At 33.2% G+C, this 14,690-nt stretch overlaps 1 protein-coding gene and 2 non-coding genes across 3 annotated transcripts in view; all 3 read right to left on the reverse strand.

Annotated features, from left to right (window-relative positions):
• Positions 1-14,690, reverse strand: part of Nlg3 (Neuroligin 3) — a 725,436-nt gene that overhangs the window by 518,205 nt on the left and 192,541 nt on the right. The window lies entirely within an intron of this gene.
• On the reverse strand, positions 8,048-8,166 carry LOC149411357 (5S ribosomal RNA). Its single transcript, XR_016304913.1, has one exon. It is a non-coding gene; the product is annotated as a 5S ribosomal RNA (ribosomal RNA).
• LOC149411358 (5S ribosomal RNA) lies at positions 8,489-8,607 on the reverse strand. Its single transcript, XR_016304943.1, has one exon. It is a non-coding gene; the product is annotated as a 5S ribosomal RNA (ribosomal RNA).

Raw genomic sequence — 14,690 nt, forward strand, 5'->3', positions numbered from 1 at the left:
AATTCAGTCGGTAGCCAGGAAGAATTAGCCGGCTTCTAAGTTATCAGCATCCATGGATTATTCAGTTGGTAGCCAGGAAGAATTGGCCAGCTTTTAGGTTGTCAGCATGAATGGTTAATTCACTTGGTAGCCAGGAAAAATTGGCCGGCCTCTAAGTTGTCAGGATCAATGACTAATTCAGTCGGTAGCCAGGAAGAATTGGCCAGCTTCTAGGTTTTCAGCATCCATGGATTATTCAGTTGGTAGCCAGGAAAAATTGGCCGGCTTCTAGGTTTTCAGCATCAATGGCTAATTCAGTCGGTAGCCAGGAAGAATTAGCCGGTCTCTAGGTTGTCAGCATCAATGCAGCAGGGATTGGCTAGCCTCTAGGTGATCAGCGGCAGTGGGTAGTTCAGTCGGTAGACAGGAAGAATTCATCAGCCTCTAGGTTGTCAGCATTAATGCAGCAGGGATTGGCCAGCCTCTAGGTGATCAGCGGTAGTGGGCAGTTCAGTCGCAGGAATTCAGTGGCGGCATGGTCATTTGATAATAAAGGCCGGCACAAGGAGACGCCCCATTATTGTAATGATGACAGATGCATCTGGCTCGGCTGATAGAGTGCCGGCCATAAACAGCTCGTTGCATATAGTTGTAATCTTTAAAATGATTGTGCTGTGATGGAGGAACAGAAGCGACTACAGATTTCAGTAGACACTCAGGAATTTATAATTTTAAATTATAATTAACAGATCGCGTTGTAACTGGAGGTGTTCGGTCCACTCGTGGTAATTTTAGAAACTTGAATGCCCCATATTGTGTTGTTTTTTTGCTATTTATAATTTCTCTTACAAGCTTTCTTGTGACGTCAATATCATCACAACAACTTGTTTGCCGTTCCAGAAGCAGGTGTTTTTATGTGCGAATAATATTTCGCCGGGCGACTGGCTTTGTTGATATTTTTAATATCGTTTAAGAAAATAGGGTTATCGAACTGTTTTAGTCTTTTTTGCCGCCTGGTAACAGATTGATGCATTTTTCAACTGGTAAATATTACGATTTGGAAAAAGGGGGTCATCAAACTTGCAGGTGTTTATTTCAAGCTATCGACACAGTGGGTGGCAACAACTTAATCTTGTGGTATGATATGATGTTCGATAAACAAATAATATAATAATAATCAGTACATTATCAATAAACTACGTTAAGAGGAAGCTACAAGCCAAAAATGTGTATATTCTTGGTATACCTAATATCGTAGGTAATAGGCATTAATATCGCTTGTCAAACGGAGTCAAGAAACGTTCGATTTCAAGCAAAAAACTGGTTTTTATTTATTTTGTAAATAATTTTATAAGAAAGCGAAAAATTTAATCAATTGAAACTGTCACAGATAAATTAACTATAATACTGTATTTTTAAAAAGTTGTTTCCTTTATGCGTTCATACATTTCTATTGAAAAAAATATTTTTTAGTAGTTTGCATTTATATTTTTTAATGATAATTTATTTTTATTGATAATTTGTTTTTTTATTTGTATTCTACTCAAGCGAAGCGATGGGAAAACTTTTAATTTATCTAAAGCATACAAAAATAAAAATAAAATTACTATTATAATATATATTATTATATTATTATTATTATATCTCATTATGAATTATGAATCTAAGTAAGAATCGTGGCTCCCTTATCAGGCACAAGAGCTCCTCTTTTCTGATAAGGTATACATGACCAATTATGAACCTTAATATTTTTTTTGCAAAATATGTATGTATTAATGTAACCCATATGATGTATATTAAAATAATAAAAATAAAAATAAAATAAAAATAAAAATATTTTTTGGTATTCATAATGTACCCCAATTCGTTACAAAGATTAATCTAAATAGTGATTTGGCATTAAGCTTCGCCTTAAGCCCCCGCATTCTTAATTTCAACTATTTATAACATACGAGTATATCTATTTAACTGTAAAATTTTTACGGATCAAAAAAAAGTTATTTTTGAAGATAATATCCATACATTTGTAATGCTAAAACCGTAATTATAATATGAAATTACTTCGATAGAAAAAAATTGCTAGGTAAGCTCCGAAAATTATTAAAAACACGTTTTTCCCGTTATTTAATATGTTATATGTGTGAAAAAATTCATTGTGTATCTTTAAATGAAACTACATAATTTTTCGATAGATTTTTGATATATTTCAAACGAGTCTTGTTTTATTAAAACATTTTCACCGTTTCGTTCTTCGATCAATTATTATCGTTTTTTTTTAATATTGGCGTGCTTCCTGTAATATTTGTATTTAAATATCTACCTTTCGAACTATCTTTGTACGCATACTACGGGGCCTTAAAAGAAGAACATGATATTTTCATTGAAGAACTCTTCTAGAATCAAGATACCTACCTCAACTTAATATTTGCGCAGCCGAAAGGAATCTTTCACCAATACGATACTGAGAGTAGGTACCTATCATAAATAGAAAAATATTTCAGGGTTATCGATCTGAAATTTTTGGATCTACATTTTTTTAGTAACTTTGTTTTTATCAAGAGATCAGGATAATAGAAATATAATTTTTTGCCAAAAAAACTTGATGATTTTTTCAATATTTCTTAAAATATCCGATACAAAATTGCGATAAAAATAGTATTGATTCTTCGGAAAAACTGTATTGCAACATACTAAAAAACTAGATCCTATTGTTATATAGTAACTTCAAAGGGGAAAGTATAATAACTCTTCATTAGGCACTACCCTGAACAACCTTTGAAATAAGCGAATGAGCATTGTAATTAATTGGGCACAGCCTTGAACAACCTTTGGAATGAGCGAATGAGCATTGAAATTAATTGGGCACGGCCCTGAACAACCTTTGAAATGAGCGAATGAGCATTGTTATTAATTGGGCACGGTCCTGAACAACCTTTGGAATGAGCGAATGAGCATTGTAATTAATTGGGCACGGCCCTGAACAACCTTTGGAATGAGCGAATGAGCATTGTAATTAATTGGGCACGGCCCTGAACAACTTTTGGAATGAGCGAATGAGCATTGTAATTAATTGGGCACCGCCCTGAACAGGGCGACCCAAAGATATTAGAGTTCTTCTAATATCTTTGAGGCGACCCTTTGGAATGAGCATTGTAATAATTTAATTGTGTTGTATCACATATCATTTGATACTTTTTAATCATTCGTCAAAACTACTGTATTTCCGCGCAACCATATCCATCTAGGAATGAATATTCATTGTATTCAAGACCCAGGTTACTTTGTATTTTTCCCTTAACAAGCTTCGGTACAGTTATAGTACAATCATACAATATATGGTGTGTATTTTTTGGATGACAAATAAAATCAGGTTACATAGAAACATCGTAGTCTGTATTGTTGGCGAACACTGTGTCTGAACACGGTATTTTGTGGATCTCATTTTGTAGATAAACCCGTGTACCATAATCCTTTTACTATGGACCTTTCAATTGGACACATTTTTACATTCACCTTGAACAATATTATGTTAAAATTAAAAGTATGCAATGCGTACCACGTGCGTATTGCTGCAATATTTTATACAATCTATATTCTCGTGTGGCTTGGGTAGGTTTGCAGCAAACGATATTTCCTAGAACTACACCGATAAAGAACTAGACCTGTTCATTAAATGTATTCAGGACGAATTTCTATGTTTGAGAATATACGATCAATTTCACAAGTATTAAGGAAAACTTGTGCTTACTTAAGGTACACAGATCCCCCACAACGCACCTCTATCGTTCTATATATTCAGTGATTAGCCTTACTCGCTTTACCACAATAATAAATATTATGAATTTTGAACGACTATAAATTGGTACATCCAAAACGGTAAATTTTCGGATTATGCCAGGTATTTCAACAAACTGATATTTTGAAATCATACATTTACTATTTCTATGCCGGCTTCTAATTGTGTTTTTTGCCAGAAGAAAATAACACATTTTCCAGAAAAAAACAAAACTACTATTACCAATTTTCTAGGCACTTTTGAACGGCCATCGTTCAACAGGGGTTTGCATCCAACTTTTCAACGTTTGCAGGTATATTCATTAATTGTAATTTCATGGTCTTTATCATTTTATGTTCGCTGAGTGCCGAAAGAAACACTAATTATTAATTATCTTGAATCTAATAAATCATATATGGTTGCGCTTGAGGTTTTCATTGAATTGCCTTAAATGTGTACCTTTCATCCCCACTTTGCCCCTTGACCCCTTTCCTGCTAATCTTGGCCAAAATAACGAGGTAAAATTATTCGTTGCATTTTGGTCACCGCGAAGAATTGTCGTGTCATTTTGTGAATACCCGCAAATGTTAAACTCAGCTGTGATTTTTTAGAATATCACATCATCAAGTGAAACATTTAACCCGCTTCAGTAAACATAACTGTTTTATGTTATGTGAACAAATTGTCAAAAGGAATTGCCTTAATTATATTTGAACTTATCTGTGCAAAAGGAACCAGCGGTTCCCAATCATTCCTCTCCTGTAAACAATATAAGGCAAATTCAATTCATTTCTTATTTTGTTAAGCTCTTTACAGCACTCCGCATCTCAGCACAAGTGCGAGCGAAAGATTTGCGCACCACCAATATATATCTTAAAATAAATATTTCTTGATACCCACATCTAGTTTCGAATATAGTTAAACTTAGATAGTATATGATAATTATTATAGTTTTTGTAGGTACTAAAAAAAAATTTTTTATGTGAATTCCGCACAAAAGTCTTCTGGCGCCAGTGAGACTACAGGTAACCACACTTGTTGTATTTTATGAGGCTGAAGGTGGTGGGGAGGGGAAGGAAAAGGGAAAGAAGGAGGTGGTGAAGTATCTGGCTATTCAGATCTTGTCACTAAATACAGCCTTTTTAAGCAACATTTCATTTCTGAATGTTGGTCTTACACCAGGGTGATACTGAGAGTATATATCACTCACGAGCGTGCCGGAAAAATACCTTTTATTATTTTAAATTAAAAAATTGTGAAATAACGCAAATCAATTAAGTAAAATTTACTTTTGCACGCTGAGACTTGAGCCCGTGACTTCCAGATTGCTATTCGAGAGCCTTACCCCTCGATCGTTTATGATGCAAATAAATAGTAATAGACCGCTTATTTTAAACGATCGTTTTTCAAAAACGGTCCTACTCCAGAATGTGTAAAATCTATTTTGTATACTTACAAAAAACTGTCAAAAAATAGCCTCCATTTGTAAATATTTTGTTTCAATAATAATTAAAATGCCAAAATCAAAGAGCGAAAATTTTCCTCGGTATAATATTTATGACCGCAGAGAGGTGTTCAGGTCACATTATCGTAAAATCAGCAGTAAATATTTAAACTTTATTAAAGACGTAATGAAATTGGTCGCCTTTTGCCAATAATGACAGCAATTATTGAGTTTATGTTGGCCAATAAATTAATTTTAAAATCTTGTTGGAAATGTAAATCAGTTTCAAGTCTTTCGGCGCTGTGAATCGCCCGTAAAATGGAGAGGTCATCTCGAGGTTAATCGTTTCAACTCTTAATTAAGTTTAACGATACAATGATTTAAGAATATGCTGAGATAACGGTATGAAGGGCGGTACGGGGTTAAAAGGAGCAATTTCTATGGTCTAATATTATGACGGTCTCCGTGGTCGAGGGGTTACGATCCTTGCCTACGATTCCGGAGGCTTAAATCCGGGCGGGCGCAAGAATATTTTAACTATGTAGTATATTTGTTGTACGTTTCAGAGTGGTATGATTTCGGTATCGCCCTGGTGAAGGGCAAACATTCAGAATCGGAATGATACTTGAAATGGCTTTAGACGTGTTTGGTCATCAGATCTGCATACTTATTTTAAAACAAATCTTAAATTCATATTCAAAATATTATAAATAATAACACTAATGATTTTATTTCTGTTACACAACGAGATCTAAAACTTATAGCAAACTTGATCAAATAAGTAGGTATTATAAAGTATTTTTACTGTTTTTTTTTCTCTAAAAAAAAATATGATAATGAAGTTTTGTTTTTTTTTATGTTGACGAATATATTTTCTACAATGGTTTAACTTGTGCCACTTTCGATTTGTCACTATGACGAAATGTTCGTTTTAATTCGGCGGCGTTCACGTCACACCGGGCGACGTTGGTGACAGCCGTCACACCAGCCAGTGGCGGTTTCTACGTCATAATTACATTGTATCCAATTGGAACCGTTTCGGAATGTGCAGTTTCTGATCGTTTTTCAAATGAATAATTATTAATGAAATTAAAATATTTTTACACGATAATCATAATATGAAAAATGTACTTTAAGTCTTCTACACATTATTAATGGCATTCATAGTTCGGAAAAATACCCCATTATTGAAAAATACTTAATAAATTATTGAAAAATAAAGAAACCCCGAGAATGCTCCTTCATTTGTGACTATGGTAAAAAGTAGAATTAACTCGTAAACCGCGGAACTTGAATTCAATTTTCGAAATGCTCTTGGTACCCATCAACAGTTGAAAGGTTATTCATCACTTGCCGGACATCCTTTATGTGTAATAATACATTTTCCCATGTTGGATTTATTTAAACCCATTTTGTATCAAACCCTCGACCCTTGGATCCGTAGAGGATGATCCTTACCACTCTGGCAGATCACGGGTCGCAGGGTCATAAAATTTTCTTAGATTTTATAAATGTGATACATAATGTTGGCAATCAATTTATTGAGAAGTACTGATCCTGAATGCGATTCAAGACAGAGTTAACAACATTACTCCGTATAAATTACCATCCTTATCTGAAATATTCACATTAGAGTAGTTTCGTCGGTCACAGAAAAAAAACATTATGAAGTTACCTTCTTAGCGTAAAAAACTTCTGAAAGGTTTCCCCAAATGTATTTAGTTAGAAAAAGTTTCAGAGATTAACAAAGAAGAAATTAAACTCAATGGGAAGGATTTATTGAGCAAAGGAAAGTGCTTAGCTCATTTTTGTTGTTGGGTTTTCTATCGAAATGAAACGATTTCTATCTCTCATGCCCATTTTCAGAACTAATGTTCCTGTATACTTTACAATGAATTACTATTATGTTCTTACTTAATACGCTTACACGGCAACATAACATTATTTTTAAATTATATTATTACTAGCTGAAATTCATGAAGTTGCCCGGGCTTTATGCGGACTTTTTCGAAATCAGATAGAGAGTAATTTTCCTCTTATTTTGAACTTCATGTGTTAAAAATTGAATCGAGAAGTATCACGATTCTGCTTTAAAGCTTTGGAAAAGTGGGAGGGAGGTGGTTTATCAAAATTTTGTAAAAATAGTCGTTTTATTCTTGTTCTGAAGGTCAAATTTGCAAAATGAGCACAAAAAGATCTTCAGCGTAACCAAATCCAAATTTAACAATCCCCGTTATAATTTTAGGTCTCTTTCAGTTTTTCATCAAATTATTGTCAGCTGACAGTCATAACACCACGATCGTTATTCTTATCACAAATTGGTCAACGCTTAAGAGAAAGCTCTAAGCAAAAAATGTGTATATTCTTGATATACCTTATATTGTAGGTAATATGCATTAAACGTAGTCTAGAAACGCTTGATTTCAAGAACAAAACTGGTATTTATTTATTGAAGTGAAACTTCTTTACGCGCGTCATGCAATTTCGAGGAGTAAAACCAACTCATGACCGAAACGAAAATGCGGGACCGATTAAAGTTCATTTGATGTAGTAAAAGTTTTGAAGTAAAATATAAATGCTTCTTAGCTCATCTCGACAACTGGCGTTGGTGGTGTAATGGTCAGCATAGTTGCTTTCGAAGCAGTTGATCCGAGTTCGATTCTCGGCCATGGAATATTATTTTTTTGTTTTTAAGGAATTTTTTTTTTTTAATGGTTGACCATAATATCAATCCACTAAGTAATATTTTAGGCCTGTAGCATAATTGAAAAGTTAAAGAATGATATAAAATTTTTTATGATGTTAACGATAAAAAAATGAAAAAAAACATAAAATTAAAATAAAAAATGGGCCAACGGCACGCGGTGTTCCCAAGCGGTCACCCATCCAAGTACTGACCGCGCCCAATGTTGCTTAACTTCGGTGATCGGACGAGAACCGGTGTGTTCAAAATGGTATGGTCGTTGGCAAAAGTTAAACAATATTAATTTCTATTCTACCTGCCAATAAATATATGAAAATTAGTATAAAAAAGCCCTAATAATATTGAAAAAATTAGCAAGGTGTGTGCGAGGTTGATAAAAATAATCATTACATACGCGCTTGAAAAAGATCGTAATTACATTAATAAGTTTGTAGGAATTTTTTTTTTCAATGGTTGACCATAATATCAATCCACTAAGTAATATTTTAGGCCTGTAGCATACTTGAAAAGTTAAAGAATTTTATGATATTATTAATTATAGTAATGATAAAAAAATAAAAAAAACATGAAATTAAAATAAAAAATAGGCCAACGGCACGCGGTGTTCCCAAGCGGTCACCCATCCAAGTACTGACCGCGCCCAATGTTGCTTAACTTCGGTGATCGGACGAGAACCGGTGTGTTCAACATGGTATGGTCGTTGGCAAACGCTAAACAATATTAATTTCTACTCTACCTGCCAATAAATATATGAAAATTAGTATAAAAAAGCCCTAATAATACTGAAAACATTAGCAAGGTGTAAATATTATATACCTAGTTTAACTCACTCTCCTAACTCATCTTCGCTGTCTACAGGCAGAGCGCACGACTGTGGTCGTGAAGAACCGAGGTTCGATCCCCGCTTTAACTAATTTTTTTTTTCTTTTTTTATAACTTTTAATTTTTTTTATCACATGCTACTTATAAATATGTCAATAGACAGAAAAAAAGAGAGAATGAAATGAAAAGAGAGAGAGAGAAGAATACTAGAAGTTTCACTTCTGTCTTGCGTAGGCTTGACACACCCATTTTTTGTATATAATTTTATAAGAAAGCAAAAAAGTTAATCAATTGAAACTGTCAGAGATAATTTAGCTATAATACTGTATTTTTAAAAGTTGTTTCCTTTACGCGTTCATACATTTATATTGAAAAAACATTTTTTTTAGAAGTTTTCATTTTTATTTTTTATTGAGTAATTTATTATTTTATTTGTATTCTACTCAAGCGAAACGATAGGAAAACCTTTAATTTATCTAAAACATATTTTCATTTATTCATTATGTACACCGATTCGTTATAAAGATTAATCAAAATAGTGATTTAGCATTAAGCTTCGCTTTAAACAGTGTAAGATCATTACAACGTTTATGATCATTAAAAGTCGTAAGTTCAAAACGGCGCTTCATCGAATTCATCGAGTAATGGGGCGGGCGTTTGAATTACCGTTAAGAAATAGCAAGCGATGATCCTTTGAATCATCCTGCACACCAGTGTAATTTCATGAATAATGTCTAGACGACATGATGTTGACATATTTAAAAAATAAATGACAAATCATCGATAATTTTCTAGACCTGACCAAAAAAAATATCGACAGGGTATTTTCACAAAATACCGTTAAAAATATATGGAAAATTTGTAGTTTATTTTTCAAATTCTGATCATTGTACCAAAAATGTGAAATTTTAATTCTTTATTATCGATTTGAAAAATCACACATTCCAAAACGGTTCCAACTAGCTACATCGTAATTATGGCATAGAATACGCCAATGTCTAGTAAGACGGCTGTTACAAGCGTTGCCCGGCGCGACGTCAACGCCGCCGAATTCACGGACTAAAACGAGCATGCGCTTTGGCAGTATATCAAAAATGGCACATTTTAAATCATTGTAGAAAATTTATTCGTCAACGTAAAAATGAAAAATAAAAATGCCTTCATTATCTTATTTTTTGTCGAAAGTAAAAAAAAACAGTGAAAATATCATATTTTGGATAAAAAGTAAGTAAGCAACATTTACCAAGAGTAAAATGAATTTCTTGCAATGATATCAGGTACCTAGTTTTTTATATTTCTTTCTCAAACGAACAGCATCTGAATCCTCATTATTTTTTTGAACCCTTTTATTTCATCGTTATTTCTGCGGAATTAATATTTTAAGCTCCAATTAACAAACCCGGGCGAGTATTGTTAAGGAGATAATTAACTTTTTATCTTCAAAATGTATAAAAACAGCCTTAACTCGGCTGCCCATAAACCTTTTGTGAGGAAATTAAATACACTTTAGCCTTCCACTTGATAAATGTTTCACATTTCATGGAACTACGTTCTGCGTTGCGTTTTCCAGGAATAAAAAAATATGAGAATTAAAAAAGAAATGTGACCCGCTTCTTTGTGTTTTGCTTCGTTTCAACATCAACTTTTATAACAAAGACATATTTCAGCAAATGAGTAGTTCGTTAATAGTATTATCAAATATACTAATTTCGGTTGTCGGTGCGCGATTTGAAACTTTATTCCTGCTTAGTGCGTGAATTTAATCATGTTCAATTAAAATTTTATTTTCAAAATTAGAACTTATAATTACAAATTATACCAGACAAGCGATAATGTCGGTATTTAAATTATTTAATTGATTAATAATTATTTATTTTAAATGCGTATTTCGTTTGTTTAAATCTTTGACAGATGCGGATACATGTCGTAATATAAGTTTACTAACCTTAAGATAAATTTCATTTTTTGAAATGCAACTATATTGAGGCAAATATTTTTCTTTAAATTTTCTGTAAGCTTCACACATCATAAAATTCTAATATCTTATTAATTTTTACTGTAACTTACAATTATTTTTTTTAGTGATAAACTAATGTTTATAAGACAAGGTTTTATGCATAGCATAAAGGATAAAAAATAATTATAAGCAATAATTAGTCATCCGAAATACTAATACAAATTGAAAATATTTCCCGAGTAAAAATAAATGCCGCCAACGGGAATTGAACCCGTATCTTCTGATGTCCAGTCAGGTGCTCTGAAACCGCTGATCTATGTCGGCTTATTTCTAACCCTCCAAATGATTCAATATGTACTAGTACCTCAATCAACATACACGGCTTATTATATTTTTTCCACCTGTAAACAACCAGAGAGAGTATATAAACAATAAAAGCTCAAGTTCCAACACACTTTAGTTAAATATAATTTTCTTGATGCAAAACTTTAAAATGCAAAATAAACAATATTATATCTCAACCACTTCAATAACATAAAACCATGGCTCTTAATATACGTGAAAGAACTCACATTTTGGCCAGATCAGACTCAACGAATTTATCACTCTTACACAGAGCTCATTTGCATTGTTTAATATTGAAACAGTTTTATGATTATTCCAAATCCCAGTTCCTACTCAAATTGCCCTTTCCCTTGTTTTTGTTCCTTTCCTAAAAGTCTTGTCTTAGAAGAAAGAAGAAAAAAAAAAAAAAACTGACGCAAGCGTTAATTGTTTTATGTTCGAATTCTCGTCGTATTAGTCAATTATCATTCCCAAGTTAAATAAATGAAATAATATCTTATGGTGCTTATATGATATACATCTATGAACTATGAGTGCCTACGAAATCTTCAGAAACCAGTTGAACTGTGAAAAAAACAACCATATGCAAATTATCCGCAGATAAAGACCATAATTTCCTCACTCCTAGTAATGTGATAAATAAACACGATTGCTTGAACTTTTTTCTCTTTAAAATACAGTCCATTTCAAGTACTAACTGTCGGTACGAAATAGTCATGTTGCCACAAAAACACATATTTATATTATGTGAATTTTGCAAAGTGTTAAAAAATCAATCTCATTGCGAAATTATTATATAAGAGCAAATATTATTGTTATCACAAAACACAATACTTCAATTTCCTATGTTATCGGTTATAATTTAATGTTTTTTTATGTAAAAAAAACATTCCGCAAGTTTTATTGGGGCACGCTTTTCAAATATTTAATTTTTGGATTTTTACTTCTCATATTTTTACGAAAAACCGAATTCAAACACAGTCTATGCTGACTTTACATTTCACAAAAATTACCATACCTCTCGCTGTAAAAATAGATAATATTGAGTTTTCAAAATGCGATAAACGTTAAGCTTCGTAAAAACGAAATGTTAAAATCAAAATGCCATGATCTCACTGAACAGGTAACAAATAGAAGTGCAAGATTTTACTACCAATTACAAACTGGAGACAATTAGACTACTAAGCCATACACAGGCCAGTGAAAATATTTTTCTGTTCAAGAAAGAATTTCTAAACTTGAAAATATTTGATCGAATTTGGAAAAAATTACCTTATGGCAGGCACACGGTCACACTCACAAAACAAATCTATGTGTTAATATCTTCAGTGTCCGATCTCCAGACAGGCCAATAAAAAATAATGTACTGTTTGCTCAGAAAAGAATGCCGATCTTTAAAAATATTTGACCAATCTGACCAGAAGTAAGAAGGAACTAATTTAGCCACGCCCATAGCACACTTCTATCGGTTAATATGTTCAATGCCGGATTCCGACCCAGTTCAAATGTTCAAAAACAACGAAAATCTAACAGAATTGTTTTTCTCTTCTTTCAAGTTTTCTCCTTGCCACTTCATCAGCGTATCGGGGCCGATCCAAAAACAAGATAATTCAAAAGTTTCGTCAAATGCTTATGGAAAACAGACATAGATGACATCTTATAATACATCTTCCCGGATCGTCTCGGGAGGGGTAGGGGAGATCAATTCTCTCGTAAAGTCGGACTGTTTACAATCAAAACACGTAGCAAATAATCGGATGCTGCGATAAAAGATGAGATCATTTGTAAGGAGAAAAATACGACGGTTTTGTTATGACTGAGTGTCAGTCAAAGGGCGTTCATTTTTCAGAAAACCTATTTTGATGAAGTTTCAATCTTTTGACGTCTTCTTCTTATGAGATCGTCTAATAAAAAAAAGCTATTACAATATTTTATTTTCTCCTTGTGCGTACAGTGTGCGACATTTAAAACTGTACTGTGACAATTTAAAAATTATGAAAATAATCTTTTCATAATATGTAGACAAAAGATAAAGTACCAACTTACTTTTAATATATTATTTTACCGTACGCTTAGTTTTTTCTATGTATATTTGAAATTCGTAAGGTATCTATTCCTCTTGTTATATTTATACCAATTCATCTTAGTACCTTAGTACATATTCAACTTGTTATAATTACATTCAGAGACTATGGTCACTCAATTCATAATGCGCACTACCGGTTAGTCGCTGATTGTAAAAAAGCATGGGATTCCAATCCAGGCCTCGCGTGGAGGGTGCAATCCTCCGGTAGGTTATTCCATTCAAAAGCCACAATGTTCTCTTATAATTATGGAAGGAGGAGGAATTAATTTTTCTCGAGTTCGCTCAACAATTGAATTTGAGAGCCACCTCTGGGCTGGAGCCCCACAAAACTTAATAAAATCACTTGATTCTGCGCAAAGGAGGGCGGTCCGTCTGATTGACAATACATTGTTAACACACCAACCATCTATAATGCACAGATGCAATGTATGCATGCTGAGTCTGTTCTACAGATATTTTAGTAAAGCCTGCTCTAAGGAGCTAGCAGCATAAGCACGTGCGTGAAACTCGAAGTACACGAGCGGAACACCCGTTCACAGCTGATGTTGGCATCATGAGATGCCCAGAAATATGTTTATGGCATAATTGTGTTAATTTCAAAACACCGTAGTCCCAGAGAGTGTTCACTTAGAAGCGGTCGATGATCGTCTTTTGTGAAAATGACACAAAATATATAGAAGATACTACAATGACGATATACAACTTTTCTCAGGGACTACGTAACCTTCCGATGAGCAATGTACTTTAACCTATTTGGATAGGCGATGTGGCCTGGCCAGACCATATAAGAGGTGTGGGCTATCTTGTTTTAGATTGCAAAAGCAGGTGCTCAAATAGTGTGTATAAACGTGTCATATGTTGTACATATATCTTATATGTGCACATAACGGGACAAACACCCTATTTGCACGTACAGTGCCAGGATAGCTGGTCCTTTTTCCACCAGAATTCTGGAAAAGTCAATGGACGTAAAAAGTAATGGCATTATACTATTCGGCTAGTTTAGTGATACTTGTCTGCTAAATCCAACACGACTCATGGACCTTAAATCACTTCACGGTTATTATCTGGAAAATCCCGGTGTAATTCTGACCTCTTAGCGGATAGTTGGTATCCGAATTGCAGACCCACCTGACCTTTTGCCATATGCGGCGGCCTGTTCAGGCCACGTGGTACAGTCCTTGAAGTTTTTGTCTTATTTCTATTTATTCTACCATCTAAACGCAAACTGTAAAAATTGAGAAAAATAAAAATAAATTCACACACAAAATTACAAAATGGATTAAAGAACAAAAAAAACAATATTACCAAAATGTCATAGCATAAAATAAAAATAAAAACCTACACGTAACACACAAAACCAATATAAACACACATCACTCACAAACACACAAGATTATTAAATGTATTGTTTTATCTTATATTGTAGATTGTATTTAGATTATATTTTCATATTTTCATTACAATATACCGCACACACAAATCAAACATAACGAATTTTACAAACGAACTTTATCTATACCTGAATAATTTAACTAAGATTTTTACGATTATATGTGGTGACTTTAACATAAATAT

The sequence above is a fragment of the Hesperophylax consimilis genome, chromosome 26 (genome assembly GCF_061612785.1).
Source record: "Hesperophylax consimilis isolate HC1 chromosome 26, BYU_Hcon_1.0, whole genome shotgun sequence".
Lineage (NCBI taxonomy): Eukaryota > Metazoa > Arthropoda > Insecta > Trichoptera > Limnephilidae > Hesperophylax > Hesperophylax consimilis.